This window comes from Dinoponera quadriceps, unplaced genomic scaffold, assembly GCF_001313825.1.
Source record: "Dinoponera quadriceps isolate SergipeBrazil2010 unplaced genomic scaffold, ASM131382v1 scaffold566, whole genome shotgun sequence".
In the NCBI taxonomy this organism is placed as follows: domain Eukaryota; kingdom Metazoa; phylum Arthropoda; class Insecta; order Hymenoptera; family Formicidae; genus Dinoponera; species Dinoponera quadriceps.
The window spans coordinates 2,859,016-2,877,843 of NW_014555972.1; the positions used below are offsets into that span (position 1 = coordinate 2,859,016).

The 18,828-nt window shown below is 45.7% G+C and overlaps 1 protein-coding gene across 4 annotated transcripts in view; it reads left to right on the forward strand.

Moving 5' to 3' along the window:
* Positions 1–18,828, forward strand: part of LOC106746419 (transmembrane and TPR repeat-containing protein CG4341) — a 270,936-nt gene that overhangs the window by 192,499 nt on the left and 59,609 nt on the right. The window lies entirely within an intron of this gene.

An 18,828-nucleotide genomic window follows, 5' to 3' on the forward strand; every position in this document is an offset into this window, starting at 1 on the left:
CCCGGCTTCCCCCTCTCCCCCCCCCCCCCCTCCGCTCCTGCCATCCCGTCTGACCGGCCGCGCACGCCGGCCCTTTATTACATCGCTCGCATATCACTTCGTTTTGCCGTCTCCCACCACACCGCCGGGCGCGCTTCGGAAGCATCATAACCGGGCATATATCGGCCGCCACCGTCTCTCTCTCTCTCTCTCGCCGCCGTATCCCCCCTTCCTCCCGTCGTGTAATACGCAACGCGTGGGATAACGCGAGAGAACGCTACGATGTTATGATTCTGACCCGCATACGGTATTACCCCATCCGGCCCCGGCTCAACGCAGACCGCTGGTTACCGTTGGCACCGGCCTTTACTGCTTTGTCTCGTCGCATCAGATATTACCAGAGATAATATGTCCACCGGACTGAACCCTTCCATATCCATCCCGCGAGAGGCACTTCGCGCTCTCTCTCTCTCTCTCTCTCTCTTCCCCTATATCTATCTATGTATCTATCTATCTATCTCTTGCACTCGATCTCTCTCTCCCCCTCGCTCGCACGTTCTCTGTCTCTGCGCGTATGCCACCCTCTCTATAAGCATGTGCGAAGCATCGACTAGCTCCGCAATGTGCATACATATATATATATATATATATGTGTGTGTGTGTGTGTGTGTGTGCGTTTGTGTACATAGATATATACTAAGCACACGGTCGCGAGCAAACATGGAATCGACGTCCGTTCCAATGCCGGGCGAGCGTCGTCATCGTAGTCGCGGTCGTTGCGACCGAATATTCGCTAGCTTTGTCGCCTTGTGCGCGCACACTCTCGCTACAACGATGCTCAAAGGCGGTGCGCATCCGCACCGATGTTAATTGTTAACGGCATGGTGAGCGCCGGCTATTACCGTCTACTGTTGAGTCGGCGAAGAATTAACGGTAAGGGGACGCGAGCCGTCCGTCCGTGAGCTTAAGCAGCCGCGTTCCAGAAGGCACGGTTTCTCGTATTTACGCATGTAAGATCTATGCGCCTGTGAGGAATCCGTCGCTCGAGCGACGGAAATACCGGGCGCGATAAAGGGAAAATGCCTTTAACGCGCGCTTGTCGGCTCGCGCGCGATGTACGTTGAAAAAATAGTTTGATCACAATTACCGGATATTTAGTGAAGTAGTTTCGAGCGATTCGGTTACAGTCGTTTACCAAATCATTTAGTCGCACGGTACGTGTAACTAAATTATTTACTCAGTACGACTAAATCATTTAGTTACACATACCGTGCAACTGGAACGATTTGGTTGCCGTAACCAAATCGTTCAGTTGTAACTGTTTCGCTAAATGTTCGGTCATTGTTACCAAACTCTTTTCTCAGCGTACAGAGGGATGTTTTCGTGTCGCGCAAATCAAGCGACCGGATGGAAATTTCTCATCGTCCGTTGAATCCGATCGCACTGAGGTTATAATTGCGCAGGTGTTTTCTTCATTTTCAAAATAAAGGGACGACAACGCTCGGACCGATCGTGCGTGTAGAAACAGCGTCGGACAAATTTGCGACAATGCGAGTGGAAAATGAACGGCGAAGCGCGGCTGCTTCCGCAGGAAAAAATATTATTTGCCGCGCGAATCGAATCAACGGCGGCGTATAATCTGAAATTGCGAATTGCTGCGTATTCGCTGATACTTCGCGACTAACGCCGTGATTTCTGCGATATCTCACGCAACGAAGCTGACGGTATTGTGCAACGATTGTTCGGCAGAATCGGCTGACAGGATTCATCCACCGGGCTCGCGCTAAAATATTCCGTTCCGGGAACGCAGTTTTTTCAATTAATACAAGCCGGCACGCGCCCCGGTAGTACTTCAACATTTTGCGGACGGTTTAAATGTGGACACAGCAAATCGAGATGTTTAACCAGGGGGAGTTTGGGGAACGAGATTTTAAAGAAGCCCCGATACGGACGTTATCCTGACGTGTACCGGAAGCACGTATCCATCTTACTACCATCGACTATGCGTCGTGTCTCTCATGTGACAAGATTTGCATTATATTTCTCACCGCAAAGGCGCTCTCTCCCCCTCTCACGATAGAGGCAGCTGGCTCATCTCGCGTGTGTCTCGATGCATAAAACAAAATGCACGTATCTGTCATGACTACCTTATGAAATCATACGTGCATTTGAATAAAAGCTATCAGCGATTTAAAAATATCGAATACCAAGAGCTTACGCATCGCTCGGAAAAGATACATATCTTCGTTCTCTTTCTCCCTCTCTCTCTCTCTCTCCCGAGATGAAACAAATCGTAGGATGATATCCTCCTCTCTTTTTCGTTTCAGCTGCGATTTGAAATAAATATGCCACGAAACTATTCCGAGAACGCACTCCGGCCCACGACGAATAGAATAAAATATAATCTGCTTTATTAAGCTGCAGAATAAATCCTGGAAGAGTGACTATTAATACTGTCACAAGGTAAACATAAATGAACAGTCGCCACAAGAGAAAAGAGAAAAGACAAATATATAAATATGAATTAGAAATTAATTTTACTCTTTCATCAAGGCTTTCGGAATACACTAAATACAAAATCGGTATATCGGTTGTGGTGTTTTCCCTCTAAAGATAACAATGATGATAATGAGAACTTAAGACACAGGATGAGAACAAACCAAGGGGGGATGACCGATACTCTGTCGAGCCGTTAACGACGCAAACATCGTGTGAATCGATCCTACCTGCGGATAGCACGCGGGATCGTAATAAAAATCCAAATTTCTCGTGTCACGGATCCGTCATTAACGGAACAGATATCGCGGATAATGCATTAACGCCCTGGCTCGACCCGTGAAAACAGCGCATCCGGAATGGCATCGATCCCCACCGTGGATGTCATCGTGTCGAAACTCTGGAAAGGTTCGCTTTTACGAGCTGACACCACTCCATCAAGCGGAGCTTGCCGGTACGAATTTCCAGAATTTCGACAATATTGTTCCTCCTATTTCGCAACTATTATTATCTCTCGCCGTGCCAAGTACACGCGCGAAAGGCGAAAATTGCCGCTGACGTGTCCGGCATAACGGCACGAAAATATTTATTCCGCGCGCGCGAGCGCAGGTAAGGTAAAAAGAGGAAACGAATGTGATAAATATTGTCACGCGCGAATCTGCATCTCGTTATTCGCCGCGTTATGCGTCCGAACACTTTTTTCCCTTCCGACCGTCGTTACGTTAGTTTACAAACTGAATTACACGGCTCCTCTCGTGTAATGAAACGCGCTTCCCACCTCCCGCCGATTGTGCGTCGCGCGAGATCCGAAACTCCGGTCGGAATTCCGAACGCGGGATTTCGCGCGAAGAACCGGTGATTTCCGGCGCTGACGGGGGAAGGGGAGGCCGCTCTAAATCTCAAGTGATACAGACTCGCGCGTAATTAATGAAATCGAACGTCCGCGCGGCAACCAGGCTTGAAAAACGAAAATGAAGCGGGCGGGCGCGTATAATGTGTACGGGATTTAAGCGAACGGCGGCTCGCTAATTGCGACGGGAATTCCGGACGCATTTAAATCGGCTCACCGCGACAGATCTAATTGCCCGAGCCCCGTCCGTTCCGCCTGTCCGATCCGTACTTTCCCCGGGCTATTCTTTTCCCGGCTAATTCGATTCCGCCGAAATTCTTCGGCTTAATACCGCATTATACGCCCCCTCTCCCCCTCCGCTAACGTTCCGGGCTAACTGCTCGGAGAACTCGATTCCGCGCTTCGGGGAAAAAACGCTCGACAACCCGAAATTTGGATGCCACTTCGACGCTCTCGAGGATAGCTCGCGCCTGCTTACACGGAGAGAACAAATTTTGCTGGAACGGCGAATGTTTGTCAATATGACAGCGGACAAAAATTTCTTCGGACAGCGAAAGGATTTGTTAAGAGTATCAATTGTCCTTACATCTGGCAAATAGCAATTAATGCTCTTAGTAAATCTTTCCGCTGTCCAAACGATGTTGTTTTGCCGTCTAAACAAATTTTCTCTTCCTGTCACTACATTGACACAAACATTTGCTGTTCTGGCGAAATTTGAAATAGAAATACTAAACCTTTCTCTCTGTGTTAGGTATTGTAAATCCAATCTGTTCGGGAATGTGCAAATTGCTGTTCCTCGTTCTTTCGTCGCGTTTTATCACGTGTAACAAAAGGAAGCGCGTTTATCCCGGGTATCTTCTCGCTCGGAAAACTGTACTCTTCTGTTAAGAGCCTTCGCACAGTCTACGCATTACACCCGCGAGAATTCATCTTCGTTGAGTGTAATTACACGAAATATTTGAGATACACTGAGTTTCAACAGATAGGCATTCGAGAAGAGAACGGTAAGAACGGCGCAACACGAAAACAAACAACAAGAAGAGGCTTACTTTGCTGAATATTCTATTCATTCTTTTGTACGCGTGATGTGTGTGCGTGTGTGTATATGTGTGTGTGTGTGTGTGTATGTTTGTCGTTGAACAGCATTTTTTACCCGCGCGAAAGATGTAGTTACAACGAATGCAGTTAGAGCGGCGCTATTTGCATACCCTTGCAGCTATGTAATATTTTATTTCGGATACGACACGCATTTGTACAACGGATTTATACACCCAGGATAATTTTTAAACTGTATAAAATTCGCCGCGCGCGCGCGACGTAGAAAATAGGTCGCCAAATCGAACAACACGTTTCACGGAACGTCGGTGAAGGCAATTAAGTTAATTTAGCGAATAACTCTTCATTATCGTGGCTTGAAATTGTTTCCATCCTGAAGTGGGTTAGCTATAAATAATTTGGAATTCATTCGGAGATACAACAAAAAAGTAAATTTTGGGCCAATGGAATAATTGATTATCAGAACGTGTAACACGAGCGAAATGTGAGATCGCTGTTGCCGTAATCGATTCTCCACCCCCCCCCTTCCCCCCTCTCTGTCTCTCTCTTTCGCAGAACGTGTTCAAACATTATGATGACTTTGAACACGGATAATATCTCGAGAGTCGTAACTGAAAATACGAGTCATAAAAGGCGCGGGGGAGAGGAAGAGGCGGGAGAGGGGAGTGGAGGGGCGCCGAGGGCACGATCACGAACTCTAGAGGTGTTCCAACTTTCAGACCCGACGCGAGTAGCGGACACAAGAACTTGTTAGTCCGCGTGTCGGAACTTGTATTTTATTAGAAAAGTTATACCAAGGATTAAACGCGATTCACGACGAGGGTAACCATATTGGGCCGGCGAAAACGGGAAAGGAATGTGTAATCGCGTCTAATTTGACACTCGCCCGTTATCCGCTGTTAACTCGCGACATATTACCTTGATCCTTTACGACTTTCTCGATGCCGTACGTCATCTCGACGTCCTAGCAGTTTAACAGACTTCGGCATCCACTTCATACTCTGCTATCTCCGAATTATAATTAGATCTGTCAGCTACAAATTGTCGTTCGATAATTTGCTCAAAGAAATGGATTTTCCGCGTCTGAAGATTTTTACGCCATTTCTAACGTGGCTTAATTTAATTTACACAAATAATACTGGTGAACAAATTTGGCATCATAATTTGTATCCTTTTTGAATTTCTATTTTTCCCATCCGTGTTCATGTTTTGAGATGGAAAATGACAGTGAAAAGTGATTTAGCTGCGGTTCAAGAAAAAAGAGTCGGCTAAATATGTTGATTTTTCGTAAACTAATGATGTGAAGTATGAAAATAGAACAAAGCATCTGCGCTTCGAAAATGCGGTAGGAGTATGGCGGCGGCGTACGAGAACTTGTTAGCCGTCCTGCCGGAGCTCGTATTTTATTAGAAAAGTTATCCGGCGAATTAGCCGAAAACATGACGAAGGTGGAGAAGGTATAAAGGATCGCGAAGATGATGAAAAAGAAAAAGAAACGGCGAATGGGACGACGAGACACAAGCTGGAGAGAAAGAGAGGCTAAAAGAGAAAGAGAGAGAGGAGGGAGAGGGGAAGATTCGTGATGAAGTTTGGTGTGGTGTGCTGTGATGTGGTGTAACATGGCGTGGAGAAGCGCGGAGGGGGATCATTACGTCCACGAGCCCGCTCTGGAAAACTTACGGATCTTGAGGATGGTGGGAGGACGAGGAAGGCAAAAAGGGGATGGGGAAGGAGAAGAAGGTGGGGAGAGGGGAGAAGAGGGGCTTGCGAGCTGCGCGAGCACAGCCTTAATAAGCGCCTTAACATCCCGTCTATAAATTTTAAGCGATGTAAAATTAGCGCGAACTCAATGGTAGGTGGTGGGTAGGTGCCACTCGTTCCTCTCTCTCTCTCTCTCTTTGGCCTTCCTCTGTCTCTCCCGTCTGCCCCGCCGGCAACCCCGAATCTTCCCTTAAACTCCGCGGAATAATAGGTTCCGCCGTAAGTCCAGGTGGGTCGGCTCGCTCTCGCAACGATGGCTCCTTATTCATCGTCCCAGGTCGTCGAGCCGATCCAACCAACCAACCAACCAACTAACCAACCAACCAATCAACCAAGCCGAACCCGGGGTCCTCTCGTTCGTTGCCCGTTGCTGTCTGCCGAAATCGTTATTAACCGGCGTTCCGTCGAGAGAGAGTTGGTCGGAGGATAATTCGACTTCGAACACGCGAATGAAATTGGGTCTGACTCGACGCTCGCGTCCCCGGCGAGACGAGAGTGATGTAAGTGATGTAAGCGACGTGAGCGGAATGGTCATCGCGGCCAAAAGGGTGTGAGCGAACTCGGCAGGGGTGAACGGGAGGACAGGAGCGTGAGCGTTTTCGAGCGTCTCGTTCGCCGATTATTCCCTCTCGGAGGCGACTCGTTCCCGGGATGAGTCGTCAAATATCGCGTGATCGATCCCGAGATTCTTTCGGCCCCATCGGCTCTCGAGGGACGATATTAAGGGAGGGGACAGTACGCCTGAAGATCGAAAATCCATCTACTTTCAAACACTCGTAACTCAAAGCCGGAATAAGTGAAACGTTCGCAATTTTGAGAGCTGATTCATTATGTTAGAAGAGAAGCATCAAAATACCGACGTGCCATTTTGTTTTTAGGCTCTGAAACTTTGCGAAAGATGCGAAATATATGTGCATAGAAGCAAACTTCCTTATTAGTATATATGATAGTCTGATGAGAATTATTCGCGTATTTCTTTGGAAATAATTATTTTTTAAGATGTTTGAGGATTAACGCTTCTGTAAACTTCTATAAACTCGACCCGAAAGCCGACATAGACTATGACACCTACGGGGAGTTAACAAAAAAATTAAATAAAAACACAGAAATTACATTATTTCGTACATTTATTATATATTTACTGATTTTTTTTCTAATCGACGTTACACGAATGTAATAAATCTGATGAAGAGCATCTGAGATTCGATCCATCCTTGGTAAGGAATCACGAAGGCCTTTAAAAAATTCTTTGATAACGATCAAGCGAGACGAACAGATATTCGGATGCAAATGGGTCAATGTGGCCGATGTCTGGCATACTTGGGATTTCATTTCTCTTATACTCATTCGGTTGCGAGACACGCTCCGTAAATTCTGTTCCTTTGTTCTCTTCGGAAACGTATTCTACGTCGAGATTATTCGCGTCGCAAGATCTCGCGTTGCCAAACGTCACGATTGCGTTATTCGTCTGAATTTTAAATCCCACGCGTATTGGAGGACAAATCGCACGACGTACGGGAGTTTCTAAGAGTTCATAAATATTTTTTTCTCGATTTAAAGGGTATCCCCGTCCCCTTTATCTCTGCCCTCCTCGTCTTGCTTCTCTTCAAATACAGAGATTATCCGGCGATACGGCGGCGAGAGGCGTATTTTCCCTCGGCAAATTTGAGAAACGCGTTTTCGGGGGATCACGTCCCGCACGGAGCTAATCGGGCATGCATAAGTAACGAATCAGCAACACAAGAAGCGAAAAGAGGGCAATCTAATAAAAGTTGAATTGTACTTGCGCAGAATACTCTTCGATCCTCTTCCTTTCCTTTCTTTCCTTCCTTCTAACACGCTAGAAGATTCCGAAACCTTTTTTACACGGCTGTGAAAAAAGTTTCTCCTACCTGGGAAATACCATTCTGTCTCGTGATACGCGTGAGGTTCTTATGAGAAATCGCGGCGAAACGACGAGGAAGACGAGATAGACGAAGCCGTGGGATGGTAAAGGCGGTGGGGAGGGGGGATGAGGGATAGCGAGAGGGTCTTGCATACAATGCAGCCAAGAAGGGGGGATCTCTCAAACGCGCGCGATTTACTTTGCAAACGACGACGAACTCGGCGAACTCGCAGGCGCCCCCGATACGGCGCTGTTGTCTGAAAACTTGGCCAATAAGCGGCGAAAGCAAGAAAGAGGCGAGCAAACCCTCCCCCGCCTGGGAGATCGCGAAAACGTAAGCGGGGATGCGTTAGCGGCATCAAAACAGTCGAATATATCGCCGGCGATCGAGCAGCGGTCGCGGATCGTGTTTTGTCTCGCTTTCGGCTCGGCAATACCGTCCCGTGTTTCCGTTTTCGCGCCCCAAAACTCCAAAGGCCAATAATGACGCACGCGTTCGGGGTAGTCGGCCGACGCGAAAGAGAGAGAGATGCATCTCGACGGTCAAAAGGAGACTAGGCAATCGCCGTAGAGTGCCGGCACTGTCGTAAATATTGTACAAGCCGCTCTTGTCCGTACGGTCGAGCTGCGATGTACGAGCCGTGGAGGTCGGGTCAGGCCGCGCCGCGAGAGCGGCGACGCTGAGAGGGTCGAGAAGTAACCGCCGCGCGATCCGAGCGGTTTTGTTTTAACGAGATCGATCGACACTTCTCGCGCGTCGCTTCGGCCCGATTAACCCTTTCGGTTTCCTCCTTCATTCATTTATTTATTGGTTGTCAACGGGAGTTACCCATTTGATAAAAATTAAGAGAAACACGGGAGAAGAAAGCAGTTTGAGGATCGCCTCTACGTTACCTCCTTATAAGTTTATTCGATATATTACTCTACGAGCGATTACGGATCATTCCTCACTGGTTCGGTGAATCGCGAACGAAACACACATGCAACAATCGCGACATCACCGAGGCGACATTCGCAATAACGATTTGGAGGGCGGATGCCTGCAAGAACGACGCTCGTGTCGCTCTCGCGCAAAGTGAATTATTCAAGTCTCGGCGAGCATCAAAAGGTCAACCGGTCGGCGTTTGCAGCCAACACGAGCCGGCTGGAAATTTAGCTTTATGACACTTGACGGGAACAATTGCGGGAATGGCCGCGCGATGGCGACGGTAAATATTGCGCAAGCAGATCTTGTCAGGCCGATGAAATTGCCGCGCCATGTTCGTACGTGGCATGCGGTGGAGATGTTTGCGGATCGCGCGAGATATTAAGCCCGCGACATATACGCTGCGCACACAGAAAAAAGGACAGGCAGAAAGAGAGAGAGAAAGAATATATATATATATATATATATATATATATATGTGAGGGGGCGCGCAGGTAAAAATGTGTGAGGCGGAGGTAAACGCGAGAGAGAGGGAGGGAGGGAGGGAGAGAACAAAAAGGGTGAGGATGCACGATTGCGAATGCGTCGGTCGGCGGCGTAACTGCGTGAATAATATATAAAGCTCGCGTGACTCGGCTCTTTATGACGCAACTGAACGTATCGCATTCCATAGCGAACGCGTGACTGCACGCGCGCGCGCCCTGAAAACGCTACAACTTTTTCCATCCGTGTGTGTACGTGTGCCTGTCACATGAGCGCGTGTGCCGCTGTCGTATGCGTGTGGTCAGCAAATCCGAGGGTCGCGTAGCGCGAAGAGATATATACGCGAAAAACGACGGTGTCTCGCGAAAGTAGCACTTGTTACTCGCGTGGGCGAAAACAATGGTGTCGGCGGAAATTAATTATTCCCCCCGGCCGGGTTCCGCGGCGGGGGAAGAGAGAGACGGAACCGACGAAGGGAATGGTGGGGAGGGGCGAAGGCATTGTGAAGGAACGCGGATGAGCGACCGCCGAAGGAGCAAACCGATCGCTATTTCCCGATACGGGAAAACACGGCTGAGGACAGGTGCGGGAAAGGGCGAGGCGGATAATCGTTATAACGGCGTTTCGCGTGTCGTTTTTCCCGCCGAATGATCGCGAACGAAATTGCGTAATGCGATTATCGAATTACACACAAAGTCAGGGTGTTTAATTATTTGACGGCGCCGCGGCCTGTTATTTCAATCCAATTTCTTGGATATTAGCGGCAATCGCGATTTTGCACCGCGTGTGCGAAGATTTAAATATTGATTATCGTAATTGGACGTAATTGCCGTCGAACATTAAACGTCAGATTCAATATTTACATTTCAATTATGGTTATTTGCATTTCTCAGACTTCTCATGAGGTTTTAATTGCGCGAACACTCCCCGCGCCCCCGCGAGCTCAGCCCCCGGTATTCTCATTTCCGCAAGCGGCGCGCGTATAAAAATGATATTCGCGGATTTAAGAATTAAGTCAACTCTAAATGTAGATCGCTCAGAAATATATACGGCGTGCCGCTTCTCACGCGCGCGCGCTGCTCGACTTCCTGGATTCAGTGCCGGAATGAAGCGCCGGAAACGGCCCGACGTGTAGAAACTCGTTTACTCGACGGTATTGAACGGCATACAAATTTTTCCGCACGGCAGTATCGAAAACCCCCGCGCGCGCAGGGATCCGCGCTAAGCCATACGCGCTGTAAAAACGAGAACGAGAAGGAGATAGCGGTCGGGTGAGGGAGAGGGTGGGAGGAAAAAGAGCGAGGAATGAAGAAGAACGAGGTAGCGTTTGCAAAACCGATGATAAAAAATAGTTTGGCAAAGAGACAAAGACGGGAGGAAGGACGGAGAGGGAAGCGAGCGGAGAACGATTTCATTCCTGGCCAGCAATACTCGGAGAAAACCGAACGATTCGTTCAAACCCACCGATGGGCAAAACCGTGCGGAAAAATAAATGTTCCACCGCGATTTCCGATCACGATGCGGGTCCTTCCACGATTTAACATATGCTCCGCGAAATCACGAACGCGGCCTTGCCGCACGATTTCGCCGATGGCCCTCTGATTTCGGCACGGAAAATCCACCGGATGTCCGGCGAACCGGGGGTAAACCGCCCGGAGAATTGCCGGATGGTGGGTACCGCGGGGTTGCGATTCAGCAACTTCTGCTCCGGTGAAGTGTTAGTCAGTGTTAATTCTTAATTGCCGCGTTGATTTCTCCCAGTCGCACGACGGATTTTCTTCGCGTGCACATTGAGATATTATCTGACTGACTCGTGTAATTAGAAGAATATTGATCATCTGGGAGCTGAGATATTGGCAAACTAAAGTTGACACTTTTCCCAGGTATTAGGATAGCGTGCTACTTTTCATTTCTCTTCTTCTAATATTTTTTAGACTAAAGATAAGATTCTGATGAAAAACTATGACATTAAACTGTGATATTAAAGATTAATATAGACATTATTTTATATGCACAAATTTCCGAGTTATTAGTCGTTTTGTTTTGATAACACAACGATGTGACATTTATCCTTTTTAATGATATTCGAAATTCATATACATGAATGTATATATGAAAACATTTATATACCTCTTTCTGCCTGTGCGTCTCTATTAAATTAGCTGACGCATAAATAAACATAACAATAAATATAGCATCGCATACCAGTTGCGAGAAGTACGGAGGTACATTCTCGGTCTACGGTCTGCCTCCGCAGGGCTAAGACTTCAACTGTTGGGCTCAGCGTCCCTGGGAGGAGTTAAGACAGCTCCGAGAGTTGAGGACTTCTCTCCGATTCGGGAGGAAAACGGGCATCAGCGCGTAGTTGTTTACGCTGGAACGGCACAAAGGACGCTAGTTTGTGTGCGTCTCTGGCGGGCTTTCGAAAGAGACTCATTCGCCGTTCCTTCCTGTCATTATCATCATTATAAATGCAATATTAATAAATAAAATAAAAAATAACAATATTTCCGTAATGCTATGCATGTATATTTATTTACTTCAATTTCGTGTTTCAAGTTAACATTTATTATGTAAAAAATCTACAAATAATGTCATTGAAAGTACGTTATTGAGCTTCGCGACCTCCTTAAGTATACAGCGCGATAAATATTCTAGAATACTCGCGTGTTGCGAGAAACAAAAAGAATATTAACGTTCGCGCGAGTCTCGTTGAGAAATGGACGGTTCGGAGAGCATCCGGCAACACGTAGTTTCGAGGCATTAGCTTTCCCACACCGGACACTGTATTTTACAAATATTTGGTTTTAGGGATTGTAAAGGATAACAGTGCACGTAATGGGAAACAGAATGAACGGTAGGAAACAGAGCGTCCGGGCGCTTTCATCGCCGCGGAACTGTTGCCTTTGTTGTTGTTCCCCATGATCCCGCGGTATGGGGGGAGTAAATAGGCGTTCGTCGAGATTTTTGAGGATTTCATTAGAACGCGCGGAAGGATTATGAATCGAAATGTATAACGAAAAGAGAGGAAAAAAAAGAAAGCACAAAAAGAAGAGGGATCGAGGCCGGTGCCTTTATTACACTTTACCGCTAAGTTCCATCGATATTCCAGCCGCTTCGGATTTTTAGAATCCCCCCGCTGAAAGCTTCAAGTGGATTAAACGGTGGCGTGTAAAAATTCGCGTTATTTATCGGCGCGCTCGCGTGTGCGCGAGAGTTATCGGAGCCGGTCCGATATTTTTCGCGATAATCTCGATGATACGTAACACCGACCAGCGGCGTAACGATACACCTTAATGCGAAACGCGACCGCAGAGAGGGAAATGTCAGAAACGGAGGGCCTCGATCTCCCGCATGAAAAATTGCTCCCAATGCCTCTCTCTCTCTCTCTCTCCCAGGTCACTCGACATGACACAAGAGACACCGGCGATACGACGACGGGAGCGCTACATCGGCAGTGTTCCGCGGCGTCGTGCTAATCGATCGCAGTTTGTTTGAAAAGCGACAGCGCGCCAGTCGAGCTGGAGTTCGAAATATTGTATATACAGGGAAGCGTTGGTGGAAAATTGACTCGATAGGATTCGTGAGATCTAGACGCTATTTTGTTTAACGACGAAACATACCAGACACCCTGTATAATTTTGATAATCGTGACCAAATGAAAGGCTTTTTCTTCCGATTCTTATCGGAATTTAAATGGAAATTACAGCGCAGTCAATGGAAGGAAGGTTACGATACTTTTACCTCGATGAACTTCGGAGCGCATATCCTGTATATCCGATATATCCCCAGCAGGAAGATCCATCTTCTAAGAAGTATTGAACATTAAGTACTTCTATTGGACACGGGGAGAATTTCATAGTAGAGAAATTGCTATAGGTTTTGTGATCGAAAATATTTTATGAACTGTTGTGTACTATTGAGAAATATATTAATAGTATTGACAATGCAGTTATGTTTTTTGGATAACCGATTGTAATCGTTACTTTTATCATTACTTTGCACACGTACAATATATGTATATATACGCATATATATATATATATATATAGAATGAACACAAGCAAATCCCCAAAAAGGTCTTCGAAACTCGCCGAAAAAGTAACGGACATTTTAACGACCCATTACTCCTTGAGTAACGATCACGGTAACGAGTTACTTCTTTCGGTAGTAACTCAGTAACTGGCGGAACCCAAAACGATATCCTCCTCGTGAATAATCTCTCCTCGCGCGGGCATCCTGACGTTGCCGAGCGCAACGTCCGATGTATCCGAATATCGCATTGCGACCGATTACATCGAGCATCACATTGTTTCAAATAATGTAAGCTCATTCGATGCTGCCTCTCTTTGCTTTATTGAATCTCGCATAACGGTGGTGTTCTCCCTCCCCCTTCTCCCCTCCTCCTCTCTCTCTCTCTCCAAATCTCTTTTTCTCTTTGCGAGCACACGCGCACTGCGAACAACATACGCATGACGAATCAGACGTCAGCCGAACCGAATATTACATTCCACCTCGCGTAAACGGCACAACGGTGAAATAATCGCGGGGGGACGCTTTGACGAACAGCGCGACCCGCTTTAACATACCGATAATATTTATCTTCGATTCCGCCGTAAAACAGCGGTGCGAACGCGCCCATCAACATCGCTTTTTCCGCATCGCGCCGCTGCATAATTCAGCGGACACCGGAGAAAAACAGTTTTGGAACCGCAAATTACACACGAACGACTCGATAATGAGCGGACGAGCGTGAGCGTGACGGGCTCTCGTTAAGATCGCGCGTTCGCCCAGCGCTTTCCTCCGGCGAGAGGGTAAGCTCCACAACTATAAAGCACACACACACACACCATGTACCAGCAGACCAAACTGCCGCGTTCTGCTCACATGAGTGGAATTAAGTTTCTGTTTGCCTGTTTGTTACTGGATCACGCAAAAACCGTCGGACAAAAATGCTCGTGTAACGCTCGGGAAGCACGCTTTCGGGAAGGTAGGGCCGACTTGTAATAGGGTTGTACTACTTGCAGCGCAGAAAATCGATCTTCGGGATCACCGGGTACTCGGCGTCTCGCTTCCGCTACGATGAATAGCTGGCCAATCGTGTCTTCTGCGATCTCGGGGAGAGTTTTAACGGCTTTCAACTATATTCGCAGTTTCGTCCCATAAATACGATCGTTTCCGACCGGCAATAAAGCGGCCAGCGATGGCTGACGAGCTGTATCCTACCTTCTCACTGGTGGAAATCCCAAAAAATCCCGGTCATTTTCGGCAACTCAATTCCATCTCTTCCCAGTAGTTCCGGAAAATATAGTAGCAGCAATACGCACGTACGATTATTATCACTGACACTTATTATCGCTAACACATATCGAGTTAGTTGCGACAGAATACTGGCCGCAACGAGGTTCAATGCCGAATCAACTTCAACACGCACGATCGCACAAACGAGATCGCAGATATGTAATATAAGTATATAAAATATTTTCTACGTCCTTTTTCTCAGAAGCTCGCCGTAAAAATGTGAAGAGAACCGTTTCCCTCGCGAATATATAATTTTAATAGCGACGAATTCGCGCCAGACTCGGAAGTGACAATGGATGAGACACATATATATATATATATATATGTATTTCGGTCTACTTGGTGGACGGTTTCAAGTGTTCTGAAAAGCACAGTCCAACGAGAACGCCGATAGAAATCGTTGCCGATCTATCACGGTGCGCGCGGAGAGACGCCGATTGAAACGTCGACGTCGCATGAAACATTTCGCGCTGCCTCATCCCTTTGATGTTTGCGGATTTAACACTTTTTCAACGGGCCGGCAGGGGGCGGAGGATGAGGAGAGGGGACAGGCTCGGCGGATCTCCCGAGTGGGTTCGAGAGTGCTCCGACTGGCCACGTTCAATGCGAAGCGTGTAAGTGACAGGTATAACGTATGGTACGACTAATTCGTTCGGGAATGATGATCGATCCGGCGGAGGAACTTTATCGTCCGCTGGAACTTATCAACGCGGAACGACGCGCGTTAAATCGATACGGATCTCGCAACAACCCCGCTGCGGTTTATACGCCAACGGCAAGAAAAATCGGTTACGCGTACGCGACCATACGAGGAAACACAGGGGGTCTTTTCGAGCCTCCGCTGTCCTCTTCTCGACGATGATATTTCTGATTACATCGATGAAAACATTTTTATCAATATCGGTGAGTTTCAGTGTAACTCGCTGATTTTCACTGTAAAAACAATCTCACGTAGCTCCTGCTACAACTTTCTACCTCAATGACTTCGGCTAGTAAAATTGACATTTCACTGCAAAATCTGTAATATTCTACTGGCTGCTATTAACTAAATCCTTTCAGTTCGTTTTACAAATTGTAGCGCTACACTACTGATAGAAATTATAGTTATTTTCAGTCCCAAGTATACTCTTTTTATGCTTCTAAGTGTTAGTTACACGCATGTAAGGCTATTATCATTACACACTATAGTAACATTTACTAGAAAAATGCGTTTCGTGCGAACAATTTCATAAATAATAATTTCACGGTTAACTTCGACAATGCGAGGTTCGACAGATAGCTCGCGGTAATTAACGAGGTATTCTGTAATTAATATTTTTTGTTTGCGGGCAGGAAATATCGTGCGGCAACTTTCCGCTATGTGCGTGCGTGCGTGCGTGCGTGCGTGCGTGCGTGCGCGCGCGCGCGTGTGTGTGTGTGTGTTTCAATATTTATAACATTTATTTCATTACATAGTTGCGGAGAAACGTTTCGGACCTTGTAAATGGTATACCAATAACGGTTTACGCGAATTTTCGATTTACGGGGGTTACATTTATCGCCACTATGAATAACGCGAAACTTTATGCCGTTATTGTTACGAATGAACTCCGTGTGTCGAACGTGCTCAGTAAAATTGCTGGTGTAAGGAAAAATACCAATAACAATACGTTACCCTTGATCCCCTACATCGGCGGAAATTGATGTACATATCATGTACGCTCAATCTCAAAATAATTGTTACGACCTCGTAACACGGATCGGTTGTTTCTCGTTGCATTTGGCAATTAATTACCCCTGCATCGCCCCCCCCCCCCCCCCACCTGTTATTGAAAATCTATTCTCTCCTGAAACAATAATCTATTCATTGTCGTTTCTATTCGTACTGTTCTCTCGGTCGGATTATTTTTTCTTGCGCGTATTCGTATTATTTCTTATCGCGAATTCATCAGAGATTGCAAATAGCAGCAAACACGTGTGAGTTTAGGTCGCATGACACCATTCTTCAACTTACACTTTGCCGTTTGACAAGAACTCTAGAAACGGTGTGTGTAATTGTATCCTCCTTTTTCGTTCGAAGAGAATAACAATTTTTTTTTCTCGAAACTTGAAAACTATAATAATTCTTTCGTTTATGGATTATATTTACAATTACTACTAAGAATTTTCCCCGATTTTGATAGTTCACGACAATTTTATAATTCCCGCACTCTTTATTCTATCTGGAAAGAACTGGTCTGGGCTGTGATAGATCTTTACATATTTATACAGTCAAAAAATATATAAACGAAAATGTAAATCGAAAGACAGCTCATAAATATTAAATCAAATCTCACTTCTCTGTAATATAATAAATGGAAAGTTATATTTTCTACAATGCTATTTGTTTCATTTCTTCGCTCGAATCAAAATTGCGTAACCGTGTGTTGATTCGTGCTATATATTGCAATTGCATGTTTTAATCTCTAAGTTTTTCTAATCTCATATTGTCAATTGTCAATCTTCGCACGCTTAGCTTCCTGGTGTTGGGATCAATCTGTCATCAGAACGTAATTGAATTCTAGTACTGGCGCTGTCAGTAGCAGACCGATTCGAGAATCTGGGACGTAATAATGGTACAATACTGAACCGCGATCGTAAAGCCCTATTTGGGCGTCTATTCGATCAAGAGTTCAAAGAACAGAAGCAGTTTTCTCCGCGGGAACATTGCCAAGCGTCGGAGAGTCTCAGGTTAACGAAAAACTCGCAGCCTCTTCGGTCATATTCGTTATCGTATCTTATTGACGAGTTGTTTCTTTCTTGCGCCGACTGCCGTCCGTGGGAATATTCCGGCCACAGCTGGTTTTTTCCTCTTTTCCTTTTTTTTATGCTAGACTCCGTAAGACCAGTCTCAACGGACTGGAAGTTCGGCCATTTTTACGGAACCGAGAAACGTCAACTCGTAAGACTCTGGAATTTATTTTACCACGGAAGTACACGCTTCGCGAAGAAACGAAAGTAGTCGCAGAGAATCTGGTTTATGAAAAATTTATCGGTCCGCAATTTCCCCGATGTGTCTACGACGGTGATTTTTTTATCGGAACAAGCGGTGAGAAAAACTTAATCTTCAGCGAATACATATTAATAGAACGTACACTGAGGGGAGAATATTGGGTATTTGTAACTAGCATCATCTTTTCCGCAGAGTTATATAAATAAACAACAGGTCTTTATACGTTGTAATATATTATAATATAATCAACATATTTCTTGTAATAATGTGCGCAACAATTAATTACTTACTTTCCTTATATCGCACTTTGTCAAACGGTAATAATTGCTCTCGCAATAGAGCGCGATGCAAACAAACAAAAAAAAGGAGGAAACACGATTGCACTTAAAACTTCCGCAGAAAATTTCCGATCGGTATCGCAAAACTTTGTAACTCGCATAAGGAGCGCGAGAAGCGCTCGATACGGAACTTCCATTCGACCGTATTCTTGCACGAAGGCTATAACAAGCGCGTCGCGCAATATCGACAAGTTATTCCTGGCTCTTTCGGAAGGCTCCCGTAACACTTTAAGCTGAGAACTCGATCATAAAAATTAACTTAATGTCTTGCGGTACGCTGCATATTACGCACGAAGAAAAAGTAAAAAAGAAAAATGTAAAATAAATCTATCAGATTCCGCAGCTAATTTCGATCGTGAAAGCGAAATAAAAAGCAACAAGAAAAGAGAATGTATATCGAGAGAAAAATATTTGGTACATTTAACTATAATGATCGGAGACAGAAAAAGGTGCTAAAATGAAGTAGACGTAATAATTTTTTTTCCAGCCTCCTAAATCAAGTGACATTTTTCATCAATTTATATGTTAAAATATCTTGCAATAAATATATTTGAATGCAGTAACGCCTTAATTTTTAAACGAATTACTGAATGTAAGTATAAAACGGCTCTAAATTTAATTCATTAGAATTATGGCTTTAGATATTTCATTTTTATTGAAGAGACCTATCGGTTTTAAGCTTAGATTTTTTATCTAGTAAATATTTTCTAAAAATAAACTCCGATATATATTCCCAATAGTAATGAATGTAATATTTGACGCGATTGTTTTCGCAACACGTGC